Raw genomic sequence first — 26182 nt, 5'->3', positions numbered from 1 at the left:
ATAAATAAATATATATAAAACATCATATGTATAAAGAAATCCACGTAACTATGCAGTGCATTATACTACAACAAATTGCTACCAAGCTTTTTAAGTCCGCTCTAAAATAAACAGTCATCCGGGATTATACAGACAATGCAGGGGCGTCGGAATGGGGGGGGGGGCAATGTGCGAGGCGCCTAGCAATTGCAGCAGAGGAGCGGCAGACGGTCAGGTGAAATACCGCTACCGCACTTCCTGCTTCCTCAGGCGTCCTCAGCGTGGCGGTCACGGACACCTCCATTGTGCCACCTCCTCCCCTACAGTGGCTCCACCTTGAAACCCTCTGCAGCCAGCGCCGGCCCGACACATACACGCTGCGGGCTACGGCGTCCACGTAGAGCGCCAGACAGGATCAGCTCACTGTATCGAGCGCTGCCACTGGGGAGCTATGTAAGTGTCCAGGGGAGTGTACGCGGCGGGCTGTCAGCGGGGAGGGAGAGATAATTGCCAGCTCGAAGCTGCTGCTCCCGCACTGTCAGCCCTCCTACCTATCCTGCTGCCGCTACCCCCGGGCAGAGTGACACTGTGCAGGGCTGACAGCCTCCTACCTACCCTGCTGCTGCTCCCAGACAGAGGGAGTGTGAGCACTGAGATAGCTGCTGGTGCTGCAGTTATCTATCTATATAAATCTGGCTGCATAGGACGGGGCAAATGTTTTTAATGCATAAATAAATTAATAATTAATAAGTGACCCCATACCCACTGTTTATGCTCCCCAGCGGCAGAGGTCACTGCAGGGAGCTGATCCGGTCAGGTGCTCCAGAAACTTGTCCATTCCGGGTTTCACCAAATCCCTGCCGCTGCTGACAGTGAGTGAATCACCGTCACTCGCTGTACAGCGCCACTGCCGCCCGCCTTGGATACAGGCTGCTCTCTCTCCCATGTGAGTAACGGACGCCGCTGTGCTGTGTAATGTGACTAGCGGGGGCCGCTGTGCTGTGTAATGTGACTAGCGGATGCTGCTGTGAGGTGTAATGTGACTAGCGGATGCTGCTGTGCTGTGTAATGTGACTAGCGGACGCCGCTGTGCTGTGTAATGTGACTAGCGGACGCCGCTGTGCTGTGTAATGTGACTAGCGGATGCTGCTGTGAGGTGTAATGTGACTAGCGGATGCTGCTGTGCTGTGTAATGTGACTAGCGGACGCCGCTGTGCTGTGTAATGTGACTAGCGGACGCCGCTGTGCTGTGTAATGTGACTAGCGGATGCTGCTGTGCTGTGTAATGTGACTAGCGGACGCCGCTGTGCTGTGTAATGTGACTAGCGGACGCCGCTGTGCTGTGTAATGTGACTAGCGGACACTGCTGTGAGGTGTAATGTGACTAGCGGATGCTGCTGTGAGGTGTAATGTGACTAGCGGATGCTGCTGTGAGGTGTAATGTGACTAGCGGATGCCGCTGTGCTGTGTAATGTGACTAGCGGACGCCGCTGTGCTGTGTAATGTGACTAGCGGACACTGCTGTGAGGTGTAATGTGACTAGCGGATGCTGCTGTGAGGTGTAATGTGACTAGCGGATGCTGCTGTGAGGTGTAATGTGACTAGCGGATGCCGCTGTGCTGTGTAATGTGACTAGCGGACGCCGCTGTGCTGTGTAATGTGACTAGCGGATGCTGCTGTGCTGTGTAATGTGACTAGCGGATGCTGCTGTGAGTTGTAATGTGACTAGCGGACGGCGCTGTGCTAAGTAATGTGACTAGCGGATGCCGCTGTGCTGTGTAATGTGACTAGCGGATGCTGCTGTGAGTTGTAATATGACTAGCGGACGCCGCTGTGCTGTGTAATGTGACTAGCGGACGCCGCTTTGCTGTGTAATGTGACTAGCGGGGGCCGCTGTGCTGTGTAATGTGACTAGCGGACGCCGCTGTGCTGTGTAATGTGACTAGCGGACACTGCTGTGAGGTGTAATGTGACTAGCAGACGCTGCTGTGAGGTGTAACATGCGTAATTGACGCTACTGTGAGGTGAAATGTGAATTGGTACTATTCTGTGGCCACGTCTCTTCCCCATGAAACCACGCTCCTATAAATTCCACTAAGGAGCACCAAAATATATTTTTGCTTGCCAAAAAAAGTAGGCTCGGGCCGGTCCTGCCTGCAGCCATGGAGTATGTAACGGGAGAGGGGGGGACCAGCCTGGCACGGTCTACTCTGCCACTAACCTACCTGCTCTGGCAGGCTCCCGGTGGCAGTGCCGCAATTTGCTGGTATTTAGGGAGCGGGGCCTAATGCCGTGAAGTGCCAGCCCCCATAAGAGAACTGTGCTGTGCGGTAGACTAAAAAGGTAGTGTCTCAGGCTGCCCCACCTCTCTAGCTCTCCCTACATCCCTCTCCCTCTCAACTCTCTCCCTGACACTGTCTCTCTGTCCCCTCCCTACACTCTCTCTCTCTTTGACATCATCTCCCTCATTCTCTTCCTGACACACACTCTCTGTCTCCCTCACTTTCATCCTGACACTGTCTCTCTCTCCCTGGCACTCTATCACTCTGTGACAATGTCCCTCCCTGATGCTGTCTAGCTCTCTCTCTCTCCCTACTGGCACTGTCTCTCGGTCTCTCTCTTTTTGCCACTGTCTCTTCCTCACTCCCTAACACTGTCTCTCCCCCTGACAGTCTCTCTCTCTACCTCCGTCTGTCGCTCTTTCTGACCCGCTCTCCCTCTGACACACACTCTCTCTCTCTGTCCCTGACACTTTCTTTCTCCCTTAAGGGGGGTACACACTAGATGATTTTAGCCTAAAAAATAAACGACAACGACATAAAAGTCTTAATCGTTTATTTTTAGACTTATATCGTCCAATGTTTATGTGGGCAATATCGGTGACCGATGAATGATGCGCGCTCCCGCACACCGTTCAGCGATCACCAATATTGAGCTGACATGTAGCTTAACCTGTCAATGTTGGGCTGATCTGCATGGTCGGGAATGCCGGCGGTGACGACACTGATCATTATCGTTGAACGATAATGATCAGTGTATACGCACTATATCGTTGATCGCTATATTGTTCATCGCCAGCATTTCCCCGTCACCTAGTGTGTACCTGCCTTTACACCCTCTCTTTCTCGCTCCTCTCTCTCGCTCATTCCCTCTTTTCCGTGAAACCCTCTCTCTCTCTCTCTCCCTCCCTCCCTGACCTCCCTCTCTTTCTCGCACCTCTCTTTCTCTCTACCACTGATACCTGCTTTGTCTTTCTCTCTCGCGCTCTCTCTCTTGCTCCCCTAAGGGGCATTGAAGTGACAACGGCGGGGGGTAGGAGAGACCCTGTCAAGATTTTTCTATGGAAACCACAAAGTTGTAATTACGCCCTGCCTTACACCATCCTGCATCGTCCGCTTTGTCACTGCCTATCCTCCCCTCCTCCTCCCTACATCCCCCCCTTCCCCCCACGGCCACCAAATTTTTGCTGGACCACTGCCTACAAGTGAGTGACGCCCTGAGAGCCCGCCAGAGCCCGCCAGAGCCCCTGCAGAACCTCTGCCTGGCCGGAGAGACCTTGCAACCTCCTCCCGAAGACCTCCAGGTAACTACTCTCCTGGGCACACATTCTGCTGATGATATACCTCTCTCTCTCTCTCTCTTCATCCATGTGTCTCTCTCCCCATCTCTCTCTCTCCATGTGTCTCTGTCTCCAGGTCTCTCTTTCTCTCCATGTCTCTCTCTACATCTCTCTCTCCATTTTTGTTATGAGGTATAACAGAGGGGGCGACATTTAGATATTTAGGGGCGCCAAACTGAAATTATATCTTGCCCCCCCAACCAAAAAGCGTTCTGACGCCACTGAGACAATGTATATATTAATACAAACACATGGTTGTACAATATGACACAAATGAATGCTACCAGGCTACAGTCTATTCTTAAATGAACAGTCATTCAATGTTATACAAATGTCCATACATTCATTCATTCAGCCACCATGATGGAAAGGTTTTGGAAAAAAAAGAGAAAAAAGTGACAGGAGTCGGGTACTGCACTGTAACATTACGTGCAGTGCTCGGCTTCAGTCACTGTGAAGAAGCTGACACTGCAGTCTCCGGGGTCAGCCAGAACCTCCCGCACCCCCTTAGTCACGGAAACGGGGGTCTGGAAGCGTAGCCACGCTCATGTGCAACGCAACCACGCCCCCATCTCGCAAAGCCACACCCTTCTGACGGCACCCGTGAAGCCACGCCCATTTTTTTTGCAGGAGCCGCAAAAGGTGTCAAACATGGAAGTGACCATTTGGTCTCGAAATCTTTATTTAACCTGTCAGCCATCAATGTTTTCATCTCAAAGATGGTTCTCATCTCAAGTTTGGCAAGTTTTTCTGCCCTATGATTAGTTCTCCAATTAGGTTCGACTTTTTTAATACCAGCAAAAAATGTAATAAAATTTGGGTCACAATTATGTGTACTTTTAAAGTTCATAGAGACATTATGGTTTTCATAACCCCGCTTAATGTTTCTCACATGCTCTGCTAATCTTTCTTTTAATGGACGTATTGTACCTCCGATATATTGCTTACCACATTGACATTCTAAAATATATCTCCTATATAATAGCCCAGATCTGTGACTCTGTGCCTGTGTCTCTAACGCTGGGCGTGGCTAGGAGCTCTCATTGGGTTAGTGGCAGGTCTATCACACCCAGTCCACAGCTGATTGGGCAAGAAATGCCCTCCCACACAGGTTACATCCAATGGGAGGCTCTGCCCTTTGGCTGCTGTGTTTTCCCAGAGCAGGATTAACAATGGGACTGATGGAGCTGCAGCTCCAGCCCCACACCCCAAAATAGGCCCACTGCATCTGCAGCAACATACCCTCCAACAATTTACACATAAAAATAGCTACAAATTCGAAAAGGGGGCTTGGCCACGGGTACAACAGCGTGGCCACGCCCCTTTTCCTATACTTTCAATGGAAGTTTGGAGAGTCAAAAATCGGTACAGACCATAAAAAAAGGCCCTGTACCTGTCAAAAAGGTACAGCTGGAGGGTATGCCACTGCATCTGCAGCAAGTCTCTGCGCTGTAGATAGGGGAAAAAAAAAACTTTTACTGCAACATCCTATGTCCTGCTGCCAGTCCACCTGCCCCCTCCAGCATCAACAATATCCACTCCCTAGCCGCAGCGCAGGTGGAACAAAAGCTGCTGCGGCCACCGGCATAGATGTGTATGAAAGCAGCGCAGCGGAAGGCTTTCATAGCCCTCCCTGCACCGCATACTCTCTGAGCCCCAGAGCCACCTCTGCGCGTGATGTCACAGAAGTGCCTCCCCGCCACAGCCGCACCCAGATCCCCAGAGGCCCTGACTCCGCAACACAGCACCTGGGTTGCCGGCCTGGAAACCCCGAGATGGCTAATGTAACGGATAGAGAGGGTGATATTGCAAAGGGTAATGTATGGACGCTAAATCAATGTAAAAGGTGACAGTGCTGTGCAGTGCAGTGGGTGTGCAGTCAGGGCCGGTGCTAGGGTGTTTGGCGCCCCCCTGCAAACTATAAATTTGCACCCTCACATACTTTACAAAGGGACAGCGCACATAATACCCCCTGTAGTAGAGACACTTACACATGTAACGCCCCTGTACCAGAGACGCTTCCACACGTAACGCACCCTGAACCAGTGACGCTTACACATATAACGCCCCCCTGTACCAGTGACGCTTACACACGTAACACCCCACTGTACAAGTGACACACACATAACGCCCCATGTACCAGTGACGCTTAGACACGTAAGCCCCCTGTACCAGTGCCGCTTACACACATAATGCCCCCTGGTGCAATGACGCTTACACACGTAACGCCCTCTGTACCTGATTAGACACGTAATGCTCTCTGTACCAGTGCCGCTTAGACACGTAACGCCCCTGTACCAGTGCCGCTTAGACACGTAATGCCCCCTGTACCAGTGACGCTTACACACGTAATGCCCCTTGTACCAGTGACGATTACATGCGTAACGCCCCCTGTACCAGTGACGCTTACACGTAACGCCCACTGTACCAGTGCCGCTTACACACATTATGCCGCAGTCACACATACACACAAATACACAACATATATATATATATATATATATACACACACAAACAAACACACACACATACATACTGTATACATTACACACATACACAGTCACACAAATATACAGTATACACAGACACTGTATATACACACACACACACACACACACACACACACACACACACTCTCTTTCCAGACACTTACCTAATGAAGTCTGGCTGGCCGAAGCTGTAGCAGCTCATCCTCCTGCTGCAGCATGGTCCTGTATAGCTCCGCCCCTTATTCCCATCTAGCTCCACCCCCCTTGGCTCCCGACCCGCCACTGAATGTCACACAGGGGAGAGGAGGCTTTGTGCTGCCGGCACCGAGGGGGAGAGGAGGTTTTGTGCTGCGGGCGCCGCTGCATGTGTGACAGCAGCCGGCAGCAGCAGGGATAGCAGCAGCAGCTCAGCACAGTGATGCAGAGCAGGGAGAACGCCTCTCCTTCCTGGCGCCTCCCTGCACTGCATCCGTTTGCTGAGCGCCTAGCGCCGGGCCTGTGCGCAGTGTCCCTGAAACTGCACAGCACCTTTTACATTTATTCAGCCAGTCACTTCTGCCAACCAGTCACTATTGTTAGCACCAGTGACCCAACGCGCCGCATTACAGGGAAGTAGACGCACTAAATAAACTACAGCTCCAAGCAGCCCTTAGCACCGAAGCATTCTGGCCCTTAGGGCTGCTGGGAGCTGTAGTTTATTGAATGCATCTTCTTTCCTGTAATGCAGCACGTTGGGACACCGGGGCTAACAATAGTGACTGGCTACTTGGCTGCTGTGCAAGCCTCTGGGAGAGCCACTGCCAAAAGGAGTACAGCAGCTTAGCTGCTTAAAGGAGGAGAAGCAGGAGAAGCATTACCCGCCCCTCCCCCACTCGCAGTACCTCGGGCCCCAACCGCGTCACTCCTACACACACCCTCCAGCACCCGCGGTAGCTCCGGACCCCCTCCCCCACCCGCAGCACCCCCGCATCCGCCCCGCCCCCACCCACCACACCACCGCATCTGCCCCTCCTCCACCCGGGGCACCCCGCAACTGCTCCTCGCCCACCCGCGGACCCTCCCCCACCCGCGGCACCACCCCCTCCCCCTCCCACGGCACCTCCCGATCCCATCCACGTCTTCCCCGCACCCGCCACTCCCCCAACCTAAGCACCTACTAGGTGATTCATCAGGCCCTGTGTGCGCTGTTTATGCCGTTGCAAGGGGCTTCGACCCCTTAACCATTGCACACCCTTTGTCCGTCCAATACTTAACCACTCACACAATTATGATTGGAGGTAATACTCCATATAATAAAAATACTGCATGCCACAAGGGTGTGCAAGGGTTAAGGGGGCCAACCGCACCAGCTTATGGTCTCAAGGGGTCTGAGGATCTCATCTCGGTACCTAATGGCAGTCTGGCTACCTTTGGTGAGCACACGGAGGGCTGTGCAGCCTCCCAAAGAAATGCTACCCCGCACCATTACTGACCCACTGCCAAACCGGTCATGCTGGAGGATGTTGCAGGCAGCAGAACGTTCTCCTTGGCGTCTCCAGACTCTGTCACGTCTGTCACATGTGCTCAGTGAGAACCTGCTTTCATCTGTGAAGAGCACATGGCGCCAGTGGCGAATTTGCCAATCTTGGTGTTCTCTGGCAAATGCCAAACGTCCTGCACGGTGTTGGGCTGTAAGCACAACCCCCACCTGTGGACGTTGTGCCCTCATACCACCCTCATGGAGTCTGTTTCTGATTGTTTGAGTAGACACATGCACATTTGTGGCCTGCTGGAGGTCATTTTGCAGGGCTCTGGCAGTGCTCCTCCTGTTCCTCCTTGCACAAAGGCGGAGGTAGCGGTCCTGCTGCTGGGTTGTTGCCCTCCTATGGCCTCCTCCACATCTCCTGATGTACTGGCCTGTCTCCTGGTAGCGCCTCCATGCTCTAGACACTACGCTGACAGACACAGCAAACCTACTTGCCACAGCTCGCATTGATGTGCCATCCTGGATGAGCTGCACTACCTGAGCCACTTGTGTGGGTTGTAGACTCCATCTCATGCTACCACTAGAGTGAAAGCACCGCCAGCTTTCAAAAGTGATGAAAACATCAGCCAGAAAGCATAGGAGCTGAGAAGTGGTCTGTGGTCACCACCTGCAGAACAACTCCTTTATTGGGGGTGTCTTGCTAATTGCCTATAATTTCCACCTGTTGTCTATTCCATTTTCACAACAGCATGTGAAATTGATTGTCAATCAGTGTTGCTTCCTAAGTGGACAGTTTGATTTCACAGAAGTGTGATTGACTTGGAGCTACATTGTGTTGTTTAAGTGCTCCCTTTATTTTTTTGAGCAGTGTACAAAACACGGGGTTCCAGAAATAAATTCGTTTAAGCAAAGCTCCGCATATAGAACTCCCCAGTCCCTGGTTGGTATACCGAGTAATAAAGGGGATATCATGTTTACTTTCACTAACAGGCATTTTAGCTGTAAGTATATTCAACCTATCCATTTTTCAACGCTTAACAATTGTATGATCTACTTGATGCTTATTGTATCCCTTATTTCTGAATTGCTGTTGCATTTCTACTGCTTGGATATCAAAAACCTCTATATCCGTACAATTATGGCGTAGCCTTTGAAATTGACTATTGGGTATGCACATATATTGTCAAGTCTAAAAAATGTACACTAACATCACTGATCTGAAAGGTAAGTTGTATATTACGATTATTGTTAGTTATTTAACCATTGACAAAATAGGTCCAAGGAAGGTCTATCACCCTTCCAGATGAATATAATGTCATCTATATACCGGCTATATAGCACCAGACTGGCACTTGCTTATTGGTCCTGCCAACTCCTCCCAGTGAGCCATAATTAAATTGGCGTAACTGGGTGCCAGCCTGGTGCTCATCACCGTGCCATTACACTGTAGGTAAAAGTCACCATTGTACCAAAAAAAGTTATTTCTCAAAATCATTGAAATACCTTCAAGTATGAACTGTCTATATGGAATGGTATAGTCACTCTTTTCCAAATAAAATTCTGTACCTTCTAAACCCTGATCATGTTGGATGTTGGTATATAATGCCGCTACATCAGCTGTTAGTATCCAATAGTTGGACTCCCACTTAATATTGGATAATTTATTAATAATGGATATAGTATCCTTCAGATAGGATCTTGTGCCTGTCACCAGGGGTTGTAACTGGTGGTCAATATAATATGACAAATTTGAGGTGATGGAATTCACTGTTGCCACTATCAGGCGCCCACGGGGATTACTTAGACTTTTGTGCACCTTAATACATACAATACCGGTATGGAAGAATTATTTATTTTTATATATGATGCTATATCCTCAGTGATGGCATTATTAGTAGTATATATATATTAAAAAAACCTATAATTTCTTAATACGCTTTTGCTGGGGTCACCTCGCAATCTCTTATAGGTATTGAGATCTGCAAGTTGGTTCATTATTTCCATATGGTAGTCATCTCTATTTAAGATGACTACCCCTCCCCCTTACCAGCCAGTTTAATGATTATTTGATCATTATTTTTAAGCGTTTTAATTGCCTCTCTTTGTTTTTTATTCAAGTTCACATTCCTACAAGGTTTAAATACCGTCCTTTCAAGGTCTTCTTTTACTAATTTCTTAAAGGAGTCTATGAAACACCCCTTTTTATGGTGGGGAAAGAAGGTAGACTTTTTCTTAAATACTTTGACTGAGGGATCATAAATATCATTATTCTCAGTGGATTGTTCTGAGAAAAACTTTTTCAAAGTGAGCTTCCTAATACATTTCTGAAGATCCACAAAGTGTTAGGGTCTCCTGCCCTGTGCTGCCACGTCGTCATGGCAACCGGGAGACAAGTGCTAGCGGAGTAACCTGAGCGCAGCTGATACTCCGGTTCGGGTCTTTTGCTGTGCAGTGGTTATAGGCTCTGTGCATGGCAGGGGATCCGGTGCTGGTTTTTGTGCTCACAGTCTGTGAGGTCTGAGTGGGGCGTGGACAGCACCTGCTTTATAAGGCCTCTTTTCAGGGTAAGCAGATGCTGCTGAATCTTTGTTGGTTAGTCAGTTTCTGAAAGTTAGCCAGTACTGTGTAGCTTTGTATTTGTTTGTTGCTTACTGCAAATAGGCCTGGGGATTTGGTATTACACTCTGCCAATCCAGACCTAGCAGTAAGACTGGAGTCAGTCGTTCAGCTTGCTGGGGTTCTGTTACTACTCTGTGAACTTAGCAAGTTTGCGGCTGTATTCTAAGACTTGCCTGTCTAATCCTGTCTCACTGTGCTAGGTGTCAGGGGTCAGTTTAGTGGCAGTAAACCGAACCTGTGCACTGCAAGTGAGAATTAGGATTGTGGAGAATCTCCTTGTGTCTATCATTCCATCTCTGACAAAGGAGTTTACTGCCACACCCGTTGGTAACCCTTTAGGGTTTTGCTGTTGCCCTTAGCAACAGCATTTCGGGTTTTCTATGTATTAAAAACACAACATCTTGCTTTTCACATCTGAGCAGTTCTAATACAAGGGAGATACCCTGTTCCTTAGCCTCTGGGCTTCTCTGTTCACGTTGTGTGTATTTTGTTACCCTTCCACCTTCTGTGTACGTTATGTCATATTCCCTAGTCTGTCTGTGAGTCCATGTGTTTTGCATAACAGTTCAAACACCAGTACATTCCTGCAGGCACTGGAGTGCATAACAGTCCTGACACCAGTACTTTCCTGCAGGCACTGGTGTGCATAACACAAAGGTCTCAAAGCTATCGACTTTGCTAGAGGGCGCAAACTTTAGACCACTTTCTAAAATATCTTTCTCATCCTCTGTCAGGGTGTAATTACTGAGATTGTATATCCTAGTTCTACCATCTTTTCTTTCCTGTTCTTTCTTTTCTACATTGGTTTCTTGCGTAATACCTTCCTTGTTCTTTCTTAATTTAATTCATTTTTTACTGGAAAGTTTTAAGTGGATGCCCCCCACCTTTTCCCCCTTGTTTTAGGGTTCCAGTTTTTTTTTAACTGGTCATCCACTACTTTCCTAAAAAAACGCCCTCTATCGTCACAATTTCTTATTGTGGCTCTTCTGCTATTTGGTCTTGGGGTATCCGGTCTAACATTATCGTCTCTCAAATTGATGTTCTCTCTATTACGGTAGTAGATGAATGTGGGCTTTTCTTCTCTACTTCTTGTATAGCCTTATTCCTATAATATTGTGGTGTATGAAAATGGTTTTGTTCATTATGTCTCCCTTCATCCTCATGTTGGATCTCTCGTCCTCTATATGTGGCTCTATCCTTCTGAGTATTTTTTATCCATTTATGTGTATTCCCATAGTTATGAGAGTAATTGGTTTCATTGTATCTATACTCTCTCCACCGATCCACTGGCGTAACTAGGGGGCCGCAGCCACTGCGGTTGCTTGGAGGCGCAGGGCTGTGGGGGGCACCACCCTGCACCTCCAAGCGACCACAATGTCTGCGGCCCCCCTAGTGCGGCTGTTTTGGGAAGGAGGACATGGGGGGCACAGCGAGCGCCTCTCCTGTGTGTCCCACCTGGGTCTCTGGCGGCAGCGGCGTGTCTGTTAAATGAAGTGCCCGTTCGTGAGCTCTGATTGGCTCCTTCCCAAAACGCACAGCAGTGGGGGAGCCCGGGGGAAGGGAAGGGGGGAGGAGCACTGGGGGCATGTTTGGTACTGGGGGGGTTGTACCTGACACGGGGGGCATGTTTGACACTGGGGGTTTGTACCTGGCACTGCGGGGGGAGGCATGTTTGGCACTGGGGGTTTTTACCTGGCACTGGGGGGGGCATGTTTGGCATTAGGGGTATATATGTACCTGGCACTGGGGAGGTATGTTTGGCACTGAGGGTATATGTGTACCTGGCACTGGGGAAGCATGTTTGGCACTGGGGGGGGCATATTTGGCACTGGGGGGGGCACATTTGGCATATGTGTACCAGGCACTGGGGGAGCATATTTAGCACTGGGGGTATGTGTGTAGCTGGCACTAGGGGGGGGGGCATATGGGGCACTGGGGGCATATGTGTATCTGGCACTGTGGGGGAATATCTGGCACTAGGGGCATATGTGGCACTGGGAGAACAGTCCTAGCAACAAGCATTACCCCCTGGTTACAAGCACAGCACCCAGCTTATGAAATCCCTGGCAACAAGCATTACCCCCTAGCAACGAGCATGACACCCAGTGCATGAAAACCCTGGCAATGAATATTACCCCCTGGCAACAAGCTTGAAACCCAGCACATGCTACCTCTGGCAAAAAGCATAACACCTACCGCATGAAACCCCTGGCAACGAGCATGACACCCTGAGCATGAAAACCTCTGGCACCATGCATGGAACCAAGAGCATGAAACCCCTGGCAACGAGCAAGTAATTTAAAAGTAATTAGAAGCCTTACTGTAGGACTTAATGTGTAATGGGCATTGCGGTGTGTGGCATAATGTATCACGGACATTGCGGTGTGTGTCATAATGTGTCACAGGCATTACGGTGTGTGGTATACTATATCACGGGCATTGTGGTATGTGGTATAATGTCTCAGGGGCATTGCAATGTGTGGCATAATGTATAACGGGCATTGCGGTGTGTGGCATAATGTATACTGGGCATTACTATAAGGCAGAAAAATGACAACTAATGTAAGGGGCATGAATCAGGATTATTTTTCTTTCCTGTGGTGGCCAACGTCTGGGCGTGCAGGTTGCAACACTGGGGTATAAGGTAGTCTTTTCCTGCAATGCCACACCCCTTTATGCGAAGCCACGCCCATTTCAACGAAGCCACACCCTTTTTTGTGGCGCGCGCATGTTCATCCCTTTACTAGTGGCAATTATGGGGGATGGGGGGCGCCGGATAATTTTTTGGCTTGGGGGAGAAAAATTTCTAGTTACACCACTGATCACGGTTATACGTCTGCATATGCAAGTTTGCGAATTCAGCGGCAGGCATCTTTTTCCTTTCTGGATGGCACTTCACATGTGATTTTTGGCAGTAGCAGTTTTGAGACAGTCGCTATTTCAGCCTTAATAGCGATCCTTATTGAAATTATGCCCTCACTTAACAAATGCAAAGTAACGCTGCCTGGTCAAACATGCCAATGTAAAACTACTAATAACAGCGGAATCAACACTTATAGGGCCCACAATAGTGAATTCCGCAGTTTTGGATCTGCCACCACACCTAACAGTGAGTCAGATCCATAAATTGCATGGGGCCATCACAAGATGTAATTAAGGATACACACTGTATGTGGCAAGCTAGCCAATTTAAACAATAAACAGTGTTACAGAAAGGGCAAAGAAAAAACCCATGGCCCTCATTCTGAGTTGTTCGTTCGCTAGCTGCTTTTAGCAGCCGTGCAAACGCTAAGCCGCCGCCCTCTGGAAGTGTATCTTAGCTTAGCAGAAATGCGAACGAAAGGATCGTAGAACGGCAACAAAATATTTCCGAGCAGTTTCTGAGTAGCTCCAGAGCAACTCCTAGCTTGCAATCACTTCAGACTATTTAGTTCCTGTTTTGACGTCACAAACACGCCCTGCGTTCGGCCAGCCACGCCCGCATTTTTCTTCGAGTACCGCCGATGAATCCTATAGCCGCTACTGCCGCTGCCCCCGCCAATGCATCTGCTCCCTCCCCCACCAGCAGAACCCTGCAGCTCAGTGGCGGAACTAGCGAGCGGTGGGCCCAGGTGCGACAAAATGCTTTGGGCCCCCCCTCCCCTTTCCATCCAAGTCCACCCCCTCACCCCTGGAGAGGATCTGGTGAGGAGGGACCTGCTCAGGGCCAGGAAAATGGATACCTAGCAACAGTGCCGTAGCTAGACATTTTAGCGCTGTGTGCGAGAAACAACATCAGAGCCCCCCCTCCATGTAAAATGGGACAGTGCGCGCCGTAGGCGCGCTCAAAAAATATAGGGGCATGGCTTTGTGGGGTAAGGGTGTGGCCACAAAATAATACCAATTCATATAACGGTGCACTGTAGTCTCCATTATTCAAATTACGCAGCACAGTAGCGCCACTACACCAGGTAGAGCCCCTTTTACACATTACGGCAGACAGAGTCCCCTTTTGACACATTACGCCAGTCAGCGCCCTGTTTTTACACATAACGGCAGACAGCGTCCCCCTTTTTACACATTACGGCAGACAGTGTCCCTCTTTTTACACATAACGGCAGACAGCATCCCCTTTTTACACATTAGGGCAGACTGCGTCCCCTTTTTACACATTACGGCAGACAGCGTCCCCCTTTTTCCACATTACGGCAGACAGCGTCCTCCTTTTTACACATAATGGCAGACAACGCCCCCCTTTTTACACATTACGGCAGACAGCGTCCCCCTTATTACACATTACGGCAGACAGCGTCCCCCTTATTACACATTACGGCAGACAGCATCCCCTTTTTAACCGTAACGGCAGACAGCGTCCCCTTTTTACTAGTGATGTGCACCGGAAATTTTTCGGGTTTTGTGTTTTGGTTTTGGATTCGGTTCCGCGGCCGTGTTTTGGATTCGGACGCGTTTTGGCAAAACCTCACCAAAAATTTTTTGTCGGATTCGGGTGTGTTTTGGATTCGGGTGTTTTTTACAAAAAACCCTAGAAAACAGCTTAAATCATAGAATTTGGGGGTCATTTTGATCCCATAGTTTTATTAACCTCAATAACCATAATCTCCACTCATTTCCAGTCTATTCTGAACACCTCACACCTCACAATATTATTTTTAGTCCTAAAATTTGCACTGAGGTCGCTGGATGGCTAAGCTAAGCGACACAAGTGGCCGACGCAAACACCTGGCCCATCTAGGAGTGGCACTGCAGTGTCAGGCAAGATGGCAGTTCAAAAAAATTGTCCCCAAACAGCACATTATGCAAAGAAAAAAAGAGGCGCACCAAGGTCGCTGTGTGACTAAGCTAAGCGACACAAGTGGCCGACACAAACACCTGGCCCATCTAGGAGTGGCACTGCAGTGTCAGGCAGGATGGCACTTTAAAAAAATTGTCCCCAAACAGCACATGATGCAAAGAAAAAAAGAGGCGCACCAAGGTCGCTGTGTGACTAAGCTAAGCGACACAAGTGGCCGACACAAACACCTGGCCCATCTAGGAGTGGCACTGCAGTGTCAGGCAGGATGGCACTTCAAAAAAATAGTCCCCAAACAGCACATGATGCAAAGAAAAATGAAAGAAAAAAGAGGTGCGAGATGGAATTGTCCTTGGGCCCTCCCACCCACCCTTATGTTGTATAAACAGGACATGCACCCTTTAACGAACCCATCATTTCAGCGACAGGGTCTGCCACATGACTGTGACTGAAATGACTGGTTGGTTTGGGCCCCCACCAAAAAAAGAAGCAATCAATCTCTCCTTGCACAAACTGGCTCTACAGAGGCAAGATGTCCACCTCATCATCATCCTCCGTTTCCTCACCCCTTTCACTGTGTACATCCCCCTCCTCACAGATTATTAATTCGTCCCCACTGGAATCCACCATCTCAGGTCCCTGTGTACTTTGTGGAGGCAATTGCTGCTGGTGAATGTCTCCACGGAGGAATTGATTATAATTCATTTTGATGAACATCATCTTCTCCACAGTTTCTGGAAGTAACCTCGTACGCCGATTGCTGACAAGGTGAGCGGCTGCACTAAACACTCTTTCGGAGTACACACTGGAGGGAGGGCAACTTAGGTAGAATAAAGCCAGTTTCTGCAAGGGCCTCCAAATTGCCTCTTTTTCCTGCCAGTATACGTACGGACTGTCTGACGTGCCTACTTGGATGCGATCACTCATATAATCCTCCACCATTCTTTCAATGGTGAGAGAATCATATGCAGTGACAGTAGACGACATGTCAGTAATCGTTGGCAGGTCCTTCAGTCCGGACCAGATGTCAGCACTCGCTCCAGACTGCCCTGCATCACCGCCAGCGGGTGGGCTCGGAATTCTTAGCCTTTTCCTCGCACCCCCAGTTGCGGGAGAATGTGAAGGAGGAGATGTTGACGGGTCACGTTCCGCTTGACTGAACAATTTTCTCACCAGCAGGTCTTTGAACCTCTGCAGACTTGTGTCTGCCGGAAAGAGAGATACAACGTAGGTTTTAAATCTAGGATCGAGCACGGTGGCCAAAATGTAGTGCTCTGATTTCAACAGATTGACCACCCGTGAATCCTGGTTAAGCGAATTAAGGTCTCCATCCACAAGTCCCACATGCCTAGTGGAATCGCTCTGTTTTAGCTCCTCCTTCAATGTCTCCAGCTTCTTCTGCAAAAGCCTGATGAGGGGAATGACCTGACTCAGGCTGGCAGTGTCTGAACTGACTTCACGTGTGGCAAGTTCAAAGGGTTGCAGAACCTTGCACAACGTTGAAATCATTCTCCACTGCGCTTGAGTCAGGTGCATTCCCCCTCCTTTGCCTATATCATGGGCTTGAATGGCCTTTTGCTGCTCCTCCATCCTCTGAAGCATATAGAGGGTTGAATTCCACCTCGTTACCACCTCTTGCTTCAGATGATGGCAGGGCAGGTTCAGGAATGTTTGGTGGTGCTCCAGTCTTCTGTACGCGGTGGCTGAATGCCGAAAGTGGCCCGCAATTCTTCGGGCCACCGACAGCATCTCTTGCACGCCCCTGTCGTTTTTTAAATAATTCTGCACCACCAAATTCAATGTATGTGCAAAACATGGGACGTGCTGGAATTTGCCCAGATGTAATGCATGCACAATATTGCTGGCGTTGTCCGATGTCATAAATCCCCAGGAGAGTCCAATTGGGGTAAGCCATTCTGCGATGATCTTCCTCAGTTGCCGTAAGAGGTTGTCAGCTGTGTGCCTATTCTGGAAAGCGGTGATACAAAGCGTAGCCTGCCTAGGAACGAGTTGGCGTTTGCGAGATGCTGCTACTGGTGCCGCCGCTGCTGTTCTTGCTGCAGTAGGCAATACATCTACCCAGTGGGCTGTCACAGTCATATAGTCCTGAGTCTGCCCTGCTCCACTTGTCCACATGTCCGTGGTTAAGTGGACATTGGGTACAACTGCATTTTTTAGGACACTGGTGAGTCTTTTTCTGAGGTCTGTGTACATTTTCGGTATCGCCTGCCTAGAGAAATGGAACCTAGATGTTATTTGGTACCGGGGACACAGTACCTCAATCAAGTCTCTAGTTGGCTCTGAATTAACGGTGGATACCGGAACCACGTTTATCACCGCCCAGGCTGCCAAGGCCTGAGTTATCTGCTTTGCAGCAGGATGACTGCTGTGATATTTCATCTTCCTCGCAAAGGACTGTTGGACAGTCAATTGCTTACTGGAAGTAGTACAAGTGGTCTTACGACTTCCCCTCTAGGATGACGATCGACTCCCAGCAGCTACAACAGCAGCACCAGCAGCAGTAGGCGTTACACTCAAGGATGCATCGGAGGAATCCCAGGCAGGAGAGCACTCGTCAGACTTGCCAGTGACATGGCCTGGAGGACTATTGGCTTTCCTGGGTAAGGAGGATATTGACACTGAGGGAGTTGGTGGTGTGGTTTGCAGGAGCTTGGTTACAAGAGGAAGGGATTTAGTAGTCAGTGGACTGCTTCCGCTGTCACCCAAAGTTTTTGAACTTGTCACTGACTTATGATGAATACGCTGCAGGTGACGTTTAATTGAGGATGTTCCGAGGTGGTTAACGTCCTTACCCCTACTTATTACAGCTTGACAAAGGCAACACATGGCTTTACACCTGTTGTCCGCATTTGTGTTGAAATAATTCCACACCAAAGAGGTGATTTTTTTTTGTATTTTGACCAGGCATGTCAATGGCCATATTCGTCCCACGGACAACAGGTGTCTCCCCGGGTGCCTGACTTAAACAAACCACCTCACCATCAGAATCCTCCTTGTCAATTTCCTCCCCAGCGCCAGCAACACCCATATCCTCATCCTGGTGTACTTCAACAGTGACATCTTCAATTTGACTATCAGGAACTGGACTGCGGGTGCTCCTTCCAGCACTTGCAGGGGGCGTGCAAATGGTGGAAGGCGCAAGCTCTTCCCGTCCAGTGTTGGCGAGGTCAGGCATCGCAAACGACACAATTGGACTCTCCTTGGGTATTTGTGATTTAGAAGAACGCACAGTTCTTTGCTGTGCTTTTGCCAGCTTAAGTCTTTTCATTTTTCTAGCGAGAGGATGAGTGCTTCCATCCTCAAGTGAATCTGAACCACTAGCCATGAACATAGGCCAGGGCCTCAGCCGTTCCTTGCCACTCCGTGTCGTAAATGGCATATTGGCAAGTTTACGCTTCTCATCAGATGCTTTCAATTTTGATTTTTGGGTCATTTTACTGAACTTTTTTATTTTTTATTTTACATGCTCTCTGCTATGACATTGGGCATCGGCCTTGGCAGACGACGTTGATGGTTTTTCATCTTCTCGGCCATGACTAGTGGCAGCAGCTTCAGCACGAGGTGGAAGTGGATCTTGATCTTTCCCTATTTTAACCTCCACATTTTTGTTCTCCATTTTTTAATGTGTGGAATTATATGCCAGTATCAATAGCAATGGCCTACTACTATATTTACTGCGCACAACTGAAATGCACCACAGGTATAGATGGATAGTATACTTGACGACACAGAGGTAGGTACAGCAGTGGCCTTCCGTACCGTACTGCTATATATAGTATACTGGTGGTCACTGTGTCAGCAAACTGCAAAACTAAAATGCACCACAGGTATAGAATGTAGATGGCTAGTATACTTAATGAATGACGACACAGAGGTAGGTACAGCAGTGGCCTTCCGTACCGTACTGCTATATATACTGGTGGTCACTGTGTCAGCAAACTGCAAAACTAAAATGCACCACAGGTATAGAATGTAGATGGATAGTATACTTAATGAATGACGACACAGAGGTAGGTACAGCAGTGGCCTTCCGTACTGCTATATATAGTATACTGGTGGTCACTGTGTCAGCAAACTGCAAAACTAAAATGCACCACAGGTATAGAATGTAGATGGATAGTATACTTAATGAATGATGACACAGAGGTAGGTACAGCAGTGGCCTTCCGTACTGCTATATATATAGTATACTGGTGGTCACTGTATCAGCAAACTGCAAAACTAAAATGCACCACAGGTATAGAATGTAGATGGATAGTATACTTAATGAATGACGACACAGAGGTAGGTACAGCAGTGGCCTTCTGTACTGCTATATATAGTATACTGGTGGTCACTGTGTCAGCAAACTGCAAAACTAAAATGCACCACAGGTATAGAATGTAGATGGATAGTATACTTAATGAATGATGACACAGAGGTAGGTACAGCAGTGGCCTTCCGTACTGCTATATATATAGTATACTGGTGGTCACTGTATCAGCAAACTGCAAAAGTAAAATGCCCCACAGGTATAGAATGTAGATGGATAGTATACTTAATGAATGATGACACAGAGGTAGGTGCAGCAGTGGCCTTCCGTACTGCTATATATAGTATACTGGTGGTCACTGTGTCAGCAAACTGCAAAACTAACATGCACCACAGGTATAGAATGTAGATGGATAGTATACTTAATGAATGACGACACAGAGTTAGGTACAGCAGTGGCCTTCCGTACTGCTATATATAGTATACTGGTGGTCACTGTGTCAGCAAACTGCAAAACTAAAATGCACCACAGGTATAGAATGTAGATGGATAGTATACTTAATGAATGACGACACAGAGGTAGGTACAGCAGTAGCCTTCCGTACTGCTATATATAGTATACTGGTGGTCACTGTGTCAGCAAACTGCAAAACTAAAATGCACCACAGGTATAGAATGTAGATGGATAGTATACTTAATGAATGACGACACAGAGGTAGGTACAGCAGTGGCCTTCCGTACCGTACTGCTATATATAGTATACTGGTGGTCACTGTGTCAGCAAACTGCAAAACTAAAATGCACCACAGGTATAGAATGTAGATGGATAGTATACTTAATGAATGACGACACAGAGGTAGGTACAGCAGTGGCCTACTGTACCGTAATGCTATATATTATATACTGGTGGTCACTGGTCAGCAAAACTCTGCACTGTACTCCTCCTATATAATATTATACTGGTGGTCCCCAGTCCCCACAATACAGCAGCACACTGAGCACAGATATGGAGTGTTTTTCAGGCAGACAACGTATACTGGTGGTCACTGTCAGCAAAACTCTGCACTGTACTCCTGCTATATAATACAGCTGCTCCCCAGTCCCCACAATTAAGCAGTGTGAGCACAGATATATCCAGCACACTGTGAGCACAGATATGGAGCGTTTTTTTCAGGCAGAGAACGGATAACTGGTGGTCACTGATCAGCAAAACTCTGCACTGTACTCCTCCTATATACAGCTGCTCCCCAGCCCTCCCCACAATTAAGCAATAGTGCACAGCACAATCAAGTTCAACAATAACGGAGAGGATGCCAGCCACGTCCTCTCCCTAACATTTCCAATGCACGAGTGAAACTGGCGGCGACGCACGGCTGCTTATATAGAATCCGAATCTCGCGAGAATCCGACAGCGGGATGATGACGTTCGGGCGCGCTCGGGTTACCCGAGCCATACGGGAGAATCCGAGTATGGCTCGGACCCGTGTAAAAAGGGTGAAGTTCGGGGGTGTTCGGTTTCCGAGAAACCGAACCCGCTCATCACTACTTTTTACACATAACGGAGAGAGAAAGAGGGAAAGACACAGTGCCAGGGAGAGAGAGACAACGTATCACTCATTATTCACATGACACTACACCATATTCACCTTATTCACATCAGGTGGCTCAGAATGTAGACTCACCAGTGCCAGGGTATGATGAAGGAGGCCAGGAGAGAACAAGCCCCTATGTGTCCTGCAGCCGATGAATGACGTCAGGGTCAGGTCCTGCTATCAACCCTCCTGTGCCCTCAGATGTGTGGCTGGCTGCTGGCTGAATACAGTTATAGCGCGAGGACCGTGTCTGGGCACTACAGGTCCATCCCTACTTTGTGCTTGGCTCAGCGTGCATATAATGCCACCCGCCGCTTGCCCCACGCAGTCTTTCCCTCACTGCTGCCTCCGCACAATGTCCAGGGGCCGGCTCTTGCAGCTGCCAGTTCATATGTATGCGCTGTCACCCGATCGGAGCTGAAAGCTCCAATCGCGGAAAGCAGCTAGAGCAGCGGTAGGCAGCTAGAGCCACCGGCTTAACCCGCCACTGTGCACTGCCGCAATTCGCTCCTCATAATCTCCCAGTGCCGCCCTTCCATACACTGTGATACACTCGCATCGACACGGCTTCTGTTCACACTACACAGCTTACCAGGTTGAACAGGTGTTCAACCCGGCAAGCTACCTGGGTTGGATTCCCGGATCACTTGATCCGGGAATTTGCAGGGGGGGCCGTTTCCACTAGGAAAAAACACGGGTAAATGCGCGCCCGCGCGCATTTACCTGTGTTTTTAAAGCTAGTGGAAAAGGGGTATTAGCCTGCAGTAGGGGTCCCATTTACCCTTATGGCCTGTCTCCTCTTCCAGGTCTGTCCTGTCTCCATCACTCCTCTCCATCATTTATCTTTAGGTACAAGACCAACCAAAAGAATTTAAATTAATTGAATTTTCCATACACATATATACGTAATGCACTATGAATGTTTGTTTATGTTTTTTTTTTTAGCGCCTCTGGATTCTAATGGCATTCTTTTGACCACAACGATTTCTGGAGTGTGGGGTGACACTTCTTTGTCCATTTCCTGAAATCAGAGGCAGCCATTATTGGCGCACGGTATTTTATCATAAGTATTTGATTTTTTGACTTATAATTTAAAGTCCACTTATAATTTTGATCTACTAACTACTCATTTTCTAGAAATCACGTTCTCAATTTGTAATAATAGGATTATATCAACTAACTATATCAAACCAGTAGGTGCTGGTAACTATCTCCATTACTCAAGTGGACACTATAGACCGTGGATAAAAAACATCCCAAAGAATCAAATTATAAGAATTAGACGTAATTGTTCTGAAGACTCAGCATTTCTCTCTCAAATTAAGGTCCTTTTGGAACAGTTCGGTGAAAGGGGTTACCCACCCCATTTATTAGAAGATTCTCAGCTGTTCGCTAATTCACTTTTAGAAAATAATTCTGACATGTCAAATAAAACTAAGGATCCCAATTTTGGAATCCAAAAGTCCAAAATTAAAGCAATCAATGCACCTACAGTAGACTCTATTAAATGTATTTCTAAATTTAATAATAAATCAAGTGACATAAAAAAGATTGTCCAAACTAACTATAGCTAATTAAACAAGACCCTATTTTGAATAAGAGTCTATCAGATAAACCTATGATTATTTTTAGAAGAAATACCAACTTAAAAGAGATGTTAGCTCCCAGCTACCTTAAACCAATGGATATGGACACCAATTCCACCTGGTTACCAAAGAAACCATCAGGAAGTTTCCGATGTAATAAACAGGTCTGCTTAACATGTAAATATATTAAAAACAAAGTATCATGTGTTAATTCTAAAGTTAATGGCATTAAATTTCAGATTAAAAAATTTATCAATTGCGATTCAGAATATTGTGTTTACTTATTACAATGCTCTTGTTCCCTTCAATACATAGGGAGAACCACCAGATCGATAAAATCAAGGTTCAGAGAACATAGACTTAATATCATTAAGAAACTCCAAACTCATAGTGTATCCCGCCATTTCTCCAGGGTACACAATGGTGACCCATCATCTCTTTCCATTCTAGGCTTAGAGCAATTTTCTAGTACAAAAAGAGGAGGAGATAGGTTCCGGAAACTCTGCATAGGGGAATCCTCATAGATTTTTAAGTTAGATACCCTTTACCCTAATGGTCTCAACGAAGCCTTAGATTATTCATGTTTAGACTAAATATACACAGTTTAGCACGTTATTATTTACATAGTATAGAGAGCCTTATGCGTGTTTATGTATCTATGTTCATAATAATATGCATGCTTGCATAGTATAAATACATGTAGGGTATATCAAAATAATGTTTAGATTTTTAGATTAGCTTGAAGAATGGTCACTAATTAGATAAAGGTTAATAGATAGAATCCTCTGACCATGGAAGTCAAATTATTTTGTCTATCTCTAGTGCATATGTTTAGCATTTATGTGATTGTTAGTATTATTATTATTATTATTATTATTATTATAATTAGTATCTGCATTTTTATCATTATATATTTCTCTGTGATCAAATATCTCTTTCATGCCAAACATCAATTTGATCTTTGCATTATATATATTTATATGAATTTATTCTTTCTGTTAGCAATATCGTTACTATTAATATTTTTATTCTAATTATTTTTATATAATTTCCGTTTTTCTGCTATAATAATATTCTTATATCTGCTGTGATTTGCCAAACAGATGGAGATTTATAGCTCTTCGTTTTTCTGTTTTGTATATTTATCCATTTATTTTATATATGGAAGGATATCGTTATAGTCATCTTTCTATAAAGTAAAAAACCTTTAATAAAAAATACAATAGTTTGCTTTATTAACAAATGGAATAAAATAAGAACGAGTATAATACTTTAAATTATAAGCCCTGGATTAGAAACAAATTGCCTTATAGCATTTAGCAACAAAGTAATAAAAATACTTAGAAGGGCTTAACATAAGAAATATTATGTATCACTCTGTAATTAAATTGGTCCCAATTAAATCAATACTTTCATTTTTGATCATTGTATCCTACACTTTATAAGCATTAATATTGTTGTTTTAATGAACTGTTACTTTTGTAATATATTTAGTGATGTTAAATCTGTTTATGTATGGTTATAACAGCATGAATCAATAAGCAGACACGGCTGACTTGATTCAAGTCATTAGACAGGTATACATTCTGGATCGCGGAGAGGGGGAGTATCCGTCTTGAGGAAGTCTCCGTTTCGCGTTGACGCCCACTCTCTGTTATTCGGCTCCCCATTTGGTGTTACCCGCTAAACCAGCACAGTTCACAGCTTTTCATAGCTACAACTCATTGCCGCATGATATCTCTGCTACTTGCCGGGTGAACTCCGCCTGACCTCCGCTGTGAGGTCTAACATCAGTCATTAAGAGAAAGGTCTCCGGCGGCCACACTCACCGCCAGTGACCAGCGCTCACTACACTTTCAGAGAGGTGCATCATCTTTCAATAAAGCGGCATACATTCAGTGCTACTTAAACAGTTATATGACGATTTATTTCTACACCACGTGTATTTCATCATCATAAAGGACCCTGACTGCATCTTATTACAGGAACCAGCACGTGGGTAACTATTACAGGTTGCACCTTTCTACTGTTGCACAAAATGAGACTGTGATTATTCATGGCGGGATATTTATACGCTAACACACTGGGACGCCAGTGTTCTGACTCTTATTGCCACCATCTGAAAGAGCCTATATTAATCAGTTTTAATTGCATGTTACATGTTACTTATTACCCTACTAACCACAGCTCCTGTGTTAGAATGAGCAATTTGCTATTAACTGCATGTTGAATGTGTGTTATATATGTTGTTCTTAACAGATATTATATAAATTGATTTATTTATATTCAAGTCTCACTGAGTCAATTTCTCCCTATGACAGACTGCACACTTTTTGTTTGATACCGTGATTTCTAGCGCAGAGTATTTTTTCTCTAATAGTTCCCATTTGTTTGCAACTTGGCAAGTTGCTTTTACTCAGCTGCTGATAAACACTTACCTATATTGAAATATTCACTATTTTAGCAATTGGTGACTTCTGTCCTGATTTGTTTTTTTAAAATTCTATCCATAACTCAGGCAAGAGTGTAAATAGACATCGAGCAACCCTCCACGCGCGTATCTGTCGGTCCCCTCAGGGAGGTGACGGTAGTGACAGGCAGAGCAGATGAGACCAGCAGACACGCAACTTGTGAGTCCACCAGCGGCGGTGTTTCCTAATTGTTACTTAACTCTGCTGCGAGGGGATAAAGAGCTAGCATCTTCATAGACAAGGAAAACTTCTTACCCAGTTTTCCCAGGATTCCTGGCTGATATCAACCAAGTGGTCAGAATGAGGTAAAACCAACTTAGTAACCTTCTGACGTTTAAACTTATCTGGTTTCGCAGAGGTAGCTGGAAGCCCTTCATCATCATTGATTTGAAGTATCAGCCTATCAGCGGTCAGGAACATCCACCTGTGTCAGAAATTCCCCATCAGAAGCATCTGCATCAGACTCTGAAGGGTCAGTGAAAGTGCCATCTACATTGGATGAGGTATCCGAAACCTGTGTGGATTGTGAGGAAGTAATGGCCCATTTAGATGACCCCCTGGTCTTAGGCGGGCGAGAGTCAGGATTTTGCTTATCTAGTGACTGATGTAATTGCTGTAACCGAGAGAACAGAGTATCTGCCCATGGCGGATTAACTGCAGGGACAATATGTGACTGTAATGGCACAGGAGGTCCCACAGGGGTCGCAAGTCTAATTACTAGCGTAGTCAGTAAATTAGAGAAAACAGCCTAAGGTGGGTCTTGATTTGCCCCCGTTGCTGCAGACTGACCATAGGATATAGAACCCCCAGTACCTGAACCCTCAGCTGCTACGTTTTCCTCCAAGAAATCCGTGGCATCAACACTGCATGGTGCAGGATCAGCCATGGATTTACCACCCTGTGTAGTAGACATGACATGTAAGCGTAACCCTAGGGTGTAACAGTACAAGATAAGCAAACTACCTGACAAAAATCCCCTGTATGGTGTGACTGCAAGGCAGAGCACAAACAGAGAATTTCTGAGGTAAAATGTGAGTTAAAATGTGACTGAAAAACACAGAGAAAAATACAAAATACGTATATCCTGTGAAATACCTATATTATCTAATAACCCTGATGCATGGAGCCCCCTCAGGGTACAGAATATAGGGATAGCCATATGTGTGAGATACACGAAATAGAGACCACACATCAGCCATTGGCACACACTCAGTCACATATACAATGCAGAGATTATTACCAACAATAAAACTGCACTGGACCAGCAATACTAAGTAACTAATATACCACTGAGTAAAGCT

The 26182-nt window shown here is 46.7% G+C and overlaps 1 long non-coding RNA gene across 1 annotated transcript; it reads left to right on the top strand.

The window, feature by feature from the left end:
- Positions 1 to 207: 207 nt before the first annotated feature.
- Positions 208 to 24698, top strand: LOC135008242 (uncharacterized). The gene is made up of 3 exons (XR_010208057.1): positions 208 to 925; positions 21770 to 21877; positions 23939 to 24698. It is a non-coding gene; the product is annotated as an uncharacterized LOC135008242 (long non-coding RNA).
- The last annotated feature ends 1484 nt before the right edge of the window (positions 24699 to 26182 follow it).

Source organism: Pseudophryne corroboree, chromosome 2 (genome assembly GCF_028390025.1).
Source record: "Pseudophryne corroboree isolate aPseCor3 chromosome 2, aPseCor3.hap2, whole genome shotgun sequence".
In the NCBI taxonomy this organism is placed as follows: Eukaryota; Metazoa; Chordata; class Amphibia; order Anura; family Myobatrachidae; genus Pseudophryne; species Pseudophryne corroboree.
This window is presented reverse-complemented; position numbering and strand designations above follow the sequence as displayed.